Source organism: Cryptomeria japonica, chromosome 7 (assembly GCF_030272615.1).
Source record: "Cryptomeria japonica chromosome 7, Sugi_1.0, whole genome shotgun sequence".
Taxonomy (NCBI): Eukaryota; Viridiplantae; Streptophyta; class Pinopsida; order Cupressales; family Cupressaceae; genus Cryptomeria; species Cryptomeria japonica.
The window spans coordinates 197,628,058-197,635,948 of NC_081411.1; positions in this window are offsets into that span (position 1 = coordinate 197,628,058).

The following is a 7,891-nucleotide window of genomic DNA, read 5'->3' on the forward strand; positions in this document are numbered from 1 at the left end:
AACCATCTTTCTAAGATCCTTTAATTTAATAGAGTCGCCAACCTTATTTTCTGGATAGACATCATTATATAGAAAGAAAGCACCAATCCTTTCACTTTCCCTAGCAGAGTCGCCAAAAATTTGTTGGTTAACTGATTTATCACCTAACTCTATATTCTCATGTCACAAAGGTGACAAATGTAACCATAGTTGAACCAGTCAAAACAAACTATCTACTGATTGATTCTATACTTATTTTACATGGTGGCAACTACATTAATATAATATTCAATGAATAAAGAATTAACCACAATGCTTTTAATCCAAAAGAAAGTAAGCGAAGAGATTTTAAACAGAAAGCTTTGCCAAGGCACGCACAAATACAAGACACTATTTTTTAGATTTTCCGGATTACCACAAAATATCATTCACAGATAATAATCTTGCAGCAACATAAAATTTAAACCATTCACCATCTCAAATATAAATTCATCCACTGATAACCATTCAAAAGAATAGAAGGCATCCACATACCATAATTCAAATACATACCATAATTCAAATATTACATATATCTGAAGGCCACCAACAATTTTTCTATATTCAAAATAGTAAAATACAAATATGCTTAAAGAAGTTTATGCTCTTAAGAGTAAAACAAAGTTTGCCCAAAAGATCCCCAAATGAAATTGTGTCCCACTATTTTAAACATTAAAGTAACAGTTTCTTGAAGACAACCGTTATTTAAAATAAGTCTTTAGGCATTCTAGCCAATAATTAAGAAAAGTAATAAAACAATAAAATTATAAAACTGCCACTGGCTACTCTGCTCCTAGTTCGTTATCACCGATGATCTCCACCTCTTGTCCAGCATGTGCCACTTCTTGGGCCTTGAGTCTTTGCCTGTACTCATGATACCTTTTCATAGCTTTCTCCATAGTGAACATAAACAGACAAGGATTCAGATGCACATGGGCCTCAATTTTCGTCTTCCATTGCTCTATTGCATCTACCAAAATTCCTCCTCTTGTTTTCAAGGCACTGGGAAACTTAGTAGATGCACCAACTATTTTGTTCAAATTTGGATCAGACAAAGCCTCCTTTTCTTCATCTTCATGTTTCTCCAAGCCTAAAGTAATCTCGCAACATTTACATGCAAGCAGTGATGGTATTGAGTCCCTGAAAAATGTGGAGATGCTAGCATGAAGTTTGTTGACCTCCACCATTCAAATGATGTTTCGGTAGTCTTTGTAAATATTGTGACAACCAATTCCACTTTGGTGCCAAAGCTATTTCAATCAAATCATTTGATAATTCCCATTATTTTTGAGTGAAGCATCAGGACCTTTGACTTTATGGGGATCCATTATTTTGCTCGATGATGTATATTATCGGAGAATCGGCCACCATGTCTGCACTACATTCCATTCTGAAAGAAATATCATCACACCAATTCTAAGTGTATCCCATGGCTTTTGAGTGAAGTATCGGGAGCGTTGATTTGTATTCGAACCATATCGGGCTTTCCAAGAATTAGGAAAGTACGAATATCGCTTGACAACACATGGTGTCAGGGAGTCGGGGATTTCACAAAATTTGGAACCATATGATGTGGTTCAGAAGTTAGGGGCAAGGCCGACTTGCTGACATCATGTACTGCACCTTAAATTGCTTGACTTCAATCAGGTCAATTTGGAGAGACATTTGATTCCAAATGAAAACCATAAGACTTGTTAAAATTTGCGCCTTAACCATGTTGTCCTCTAGGAAGTGCTAAGGCCTATGTCAGAAAATCAATAAAAAATAGAACCTTCAAACTATTTTCCTTTACTTAGGGAGTTCGAGGAATAGGCCGACATCCCGATTTCACACCGGATTCCAAACATCTTAAGATTATCTTCAAAATATGCTTATCAAGTCCGTGAGCTATATGGAGTTTCAAAAAGTTCAAAGTTTTGGCCAAGCTTCAAAAGCTGGGTAACAGGCATGTAGTTTCTTCCATAATTTCATAAAGCATACTGACGATATGCATTAACATATTGCATTAGTGGATTTGCACATGTAATCTTTTCTATTTGATACCTATCAATTTACAATTTTTTCCAACAAATAGATTTGAACCAATGGTCTTCTTGAAAGAGAAAGTTTTAAAAATGATATACAAATATATTTTTTTAAATAATAAATAGTAAATATAAAGTTAATGTAAAACTTCAATTCTAAAATAATGTTTTACACATATATAAGATGCTCATGTATATATTCCTTTAGGATAATCTATAATATATACTTTAAATTAATTTTAAAGTAATATAGTTTAAATAGTATAAACCATGATCATGATGGTTGCATTGGATTCTGTATGGTTAACACTACATAATTTTAATGACCTATGATGGAAATGGGTACCTTGGATTCCCTTCACACACCGCTGCATATACTTTTTTCATATCTTTAGTGTGAGTTCCATTTTGAAACATAGGTTGTCATTTCCTCTAAATGTTCATTGTATCTACATTTAATTTACATTTAGTCATCAAAAGTGCAGGAGATGAAGTATGAAATTATTATTATTTAATTACCAGATAGACTTCTCCTACGAGCTTGTGAGTGTACGATTGGCCAGATACCTATCTCACAACTAAAATTGGCCTCACACCTCTTAGAAAATAGGTCTCTGCATTTGCCAAACCTCTTTCATGTCGGTAAAATTTACTAGAAACAAGCCGAATAAAATATTCTTCAAGTGAATGTGTCTCAATCTTCTTAATGTAATTGATTTATCTTGAATTAGACATCTATCCTCACAATAAATCTAGTATCAAGTGCATTGAATCTGATTTAATGTTAATCATCATTTACCATACAGGCCATCGAAAAAAGGGCAAACTGGTTTGCATACATCACCCTTTAGGGAGAGGGGCCACTAGTTGTGCAGGGTCCAATAGTTGTACACCAACTTGTGCTTATAATATCCAGTCTTGCCATATATTTATACTATATATCGTAAATAAATAATCCACTTGTAAATAGAAAACTTACCAAATGTTGGTCAAAATGGACTAGTACTTGAACACAAGAGAACCTATAAATATTATATAAAAAAGTCCTAAATACATTTATTAACATGTGAAATAAATCATTTTTTGTTTCAAATTTAATATCATAGACATCCATTATAAGTGTGTCATTTATAGCAAAAAATTTAGTGGTGAATATCACCAATTGACAAATATTATGTATCAGCCATTTCAAAATTGGTGAATAAGTTGAACCGAATAGGGTGATTGGATCACCCTGACTATATAATTTTTTGGTCAAATGAATTTCAATTTGCCTTCATTTTTATTAATTATTTGTAATTATTTAAAGATTTCACCAATAGAGTCTATGTTTTCACAACGGTCTATTAAAAGTTTTCTCCTACAATTTTGGAAGTGTACCTTAATTCACTGCCATATTTGCCAATAGCCATCAATAGTTCAATTTGCATGAGGACCCAATTAGCCTGTATTTTTTGGAATAGTGTCTTAATTATCCATAATATTCACCAATACCATTAATTGTTCAATGTTGTGGGAGGATTGATTTCACCAATTCTATTATAAGTCCATCCCAATTGACAGTCCATAATCGCTTAGTAAATTACAACGTATATGTTTTGTCAAGGATCAATTCACCCTACATTTCTATAAGATGTGTTAGAATTAAGTGGAATTCACCAAATATTTGTATACCATTTAAAATTCCTACTGAATTTTCCAAATTTGGATTGGTATAAGATTGTATGAAAGATGAAATTTGTTTTTACACAATTTGGTCAGTTCCAAGCTCTCAATTTGGATCAACAACCTAGTTATAAATAGGAACAACCATTGCTGCATTGTTGACTACTAGTGCTGCTCACTAAGAATCTAAAGGTAAGTGATCATTTATTTGAAGTGTTATAATATTATTCATCTCAATCTATTTGCAACTTTTAGATCATTCTTATTGAGTAGGAAGACCTCAGACATCTAGATTCTAGGCCCTAGGGGTGATGAATCTTATAGTTTATTATTGCTTCTTAAACAAGTAGATAGGTTTTTGCAACGTTTATTTCACTGGATATTTCAAACAATAAGAAGGCTAAGACTCTTGAATGTTTTGAATGCCAAGAGAGGTTAGCAAAATGTAGAACCTTAAGTTCATACTTTAGAAATGTTTGTGGTTAAAAAGATGAAGGTACATCATCACAACTACCACATTCACAACTTGCATCGAATATTGAAGAAGACGACGAATGTGATATCTCAGATGACAATGAAGAAGAAGATTTGGTAGATACCCAAGATAGTGGGAATGAGATAATTGACCTAGTTGATAATGTCATAGATGATGATGATGCACCAAAGAGGAAAATAAAACCTAAATAAAAAAATGGGTCGGGAGTGGTATATGGTGAGGCATTTTCAAATTTATTGGGTGTCAAAGTATCCATTCATTAAAGAAACAGAGAATCCAAATAAAGGTGACCCTCCAATAGAATACAAGTGTAAGATTTGTAGTTGGAAATACAAAAAGGAGAAAAGGTTGTAGCTAAAGCTTGACACCACAAAAAAGCATATCGAGAAAGTTTATGAAAAACAAATCATAGATGGAATTAAAAAATTACTGAAAATATGGAAAACAAAGGAGCAATGTTAGCATGTCAAGTGTGCCTTAGAATATGATGCACATTTGAAAAGACAGGCAAAGCTCGTTGAATGTGGAGGTTCTCTTGAAGCTATATTTGTAAAGGCAATGACAGTAGCAGAACTGGAAAAAAATGTTCAATTAGGTGCTATTATTTTTTATATTTTTACAAGAGGGCATCCAATGATAGACTACTCAAAAATTAGTACTTTATTATACTTTTTGGGGGTTCATAACTTTCCTAATAGTCATTGGTCAGTAAACAGTGGATGGGAATGGGAAAGTTGTCTTGTTGAGGTTGAAAAATAAGATATAAAGAAAAAAATAAGAGAGTCAAACTTTATTGCATTGTCTTTGGATGAAGTTATAGCAATAGATAATATGTCTTGGGTATGGATACATGTTTATACTATAAAGAATCATGTCCACCAACCTCATCTACTATGTGTTTTTAAATTGAAGGAGTGTGCGACAACAAAAACTCTATTTCAACTAATTATGAATTCTTTAATTGAATATGAAGGTATGGATGACATGAAAATTGAAAAAAAGTTAGTATGTGTAGGAGTGGATGGAGCTTCAATAATTCAAGGTCATAAGAATGATCTTTGAAAAAAGATACAAACTTCTTGTTCACCCCACATGACTGCCATTCACTACATGGCCTGCAGAATGAATCTATCTTTTAAAATTGTGAGCAAGTATCCTCTAGTAACAAATGTCGAAGATTTAGTCAGAGAGCTCTACTCATACTTATATCGAAGTCCCCAACGGTTTTTGGAATTTCAATTTTTTTAATGGAATAACTAATGGGAACAAGCTTCTTAAGGACATGTTGATACCAGATGGATCTCCTTGCATGGTCCAAAACATTAAAATTATTTATAATATTGATCCTTGATTGGAGTAATTTATGAACATCCCCACATAGTAGACAAAGCTCCTAACTCGCTTCATAGGTTAAGTGATATAGAGACAATCTTAACTTTAGCAAGTCTTCTCCCCATACTAGAGGAAATGAACCTTCTTGTGAAAAATACCAAGAAAGAGCTATGTATAATGAAGAATATGATAAGCTATGTAAAATGACATGCACGACCCTCAATAATCTCTATCAATCAAAAAAAACATTTGTAAATATAAAATTTTCTAGCTAGCAGATAGTGAAAAATTTGAACAATCCTAACAATTTATTTTAGTTTAATGCAAATGGAGAGTTATGTGTTAGTGTATGTGGATTTGAGATACTAATGCACTACCCTGCCATGGTCACAGAACTAGGAAAGCGCTCTAAGAAGAAAGAAGTAAGTGTCACAAGGGCTGATTTTAGCAACATTGTTGAGTCTGTAACTGCTAGTCTGAAGAAAATTGCCTCTTATATTTCCTTAGAAATTAGAAAATGATTCGCTTGTGAAGAGTTATTTTAAGCCATGTCTATTGTGTTTCCTCGATATTGGGAACTCAACAGTCCAAATAATTATCATTAGAGGCTAATTACTTTGATAGGCCATTTTTGCACATCTGTAGAAATTGATGGACAGACTATAAAAGGAATTTTAAATAAAAATATTCTTAGAGAGCAATCAGCTCATTTTGCGATGACTATGAGGCATCATTTGGAACATATCAAAAAAATGGATAACCCCTTGGAAGAGGGATCAATAAAAAAGGTTTGGACAAACCTAGGTTAGAGAGAACTTTTGCTTGATTCAATATTAGAATTTTTCAAACTTGCTCAATTATGTCAAAACATGATATTATGTTCAGTGGAGGATGAGAGAGTTTTTAGTGATTTGGGGTTCTTAAAATCAAAGATAAGGAACAAACTAGATAAGAATTTAGAAAATTGCTTGTAGCTGTATACATCTAGGTATGATGTTCAAAGTTTTCCTTATGAAAGGGCATTGGGAATATGGAAGTCAAATATTGAAAGAAGAGGGCTGGGAAACACTTCAAACCAAAGTGGGACCACTGATAGTGATAGAATGAATGCTGGTGAAATATGTACTGCTAGTTTTGAGATGGATTTAAGTGGAGTTATGTAGAGTGAAGAAAACACAGACAAGAATCATGAAATCTTTCGATTTGATGATCAGGATGATGAGATGAATTGGCAATATAAGAGATTTAGCACTTGTGGTTACTAGGTACTTATTAAACTTTTAATACATAATGTATTTCATCATTCCTATTACAAAATCCTAAATGTGGTTGATGATATTTTATGTTTATGTCAATGTCATTTAATATTGATATGCAATTGTATTTTTCAAATTTCTACGTACAAGTTAATAAATTAACGTACTGCTATTTTTCAGTGTTCAAGAATAAAGTTGCATTAGTAATATTTATTTGATTCAACATTCAAGAATAAAAAGAGAATAGTATTGCATTAGTAATTACATCATGATCATGGAAACTGTTAACAATTTTTCTTTCTAGAACATGGGATTGGGATTGGTAACTTAGAACATGAAATCAATACTATCCACATACTGAAGACAAGAAAATATAACAAAAATTCATACAAAACATACACAAAAAATGGAGACAACCTGAAACTGATTTCATTCATTAATTTCAAAAAATATTGGATACATTCTAAAAAGAAACTTTCTCTATTACCTTAGAGTAATACCTAATACAATCTACTTCTCAAAAATTCTAGAATCCTTTCCTATTGGCCCTGATTTCTCTTTAATAGCACAAGGGAGAAAAAAAATCTTGAAGCCGATAAGACACATGTCAAAATTTGATTACTTTATAATGGAATATGCCTAAAGGAATATTTTACAAGTACAATGCACTTCTTTCTTTGAAAGAAAGAAAGAAGGCGACTAAGATAGCTACTCTTTTGGATTGATGTTGTAGGCCTGAGTGGAGTTGGGTAGATGTGTCTTCATGTTGCAGCTCTTGTCTTTGTCCAAAATCCAAAATTTGGTGCTAAAGGTGGCACATACTAAATGCAAGACAAAATGTGTATACCTGCAAAAAGAATATGGTAAACAAAATCCTGACATTGAAATCTAATCTTCCTCTGGCTGCTCCTCTTCAAGCATGTAATACTCTTTATGCCAGCTATCAATTTGTGTGGTGGTGGGCCAGCTGAAATCTCTTGGTTCTTGTAATTTATTCATCACTTCCCTTGTATTGTTGTCCAACACACTTGTTGAATCAACCATAAAATTTTGAAATAAAGAATCAATTTCCAAAATCCTATCAACAATCAAAAAATATG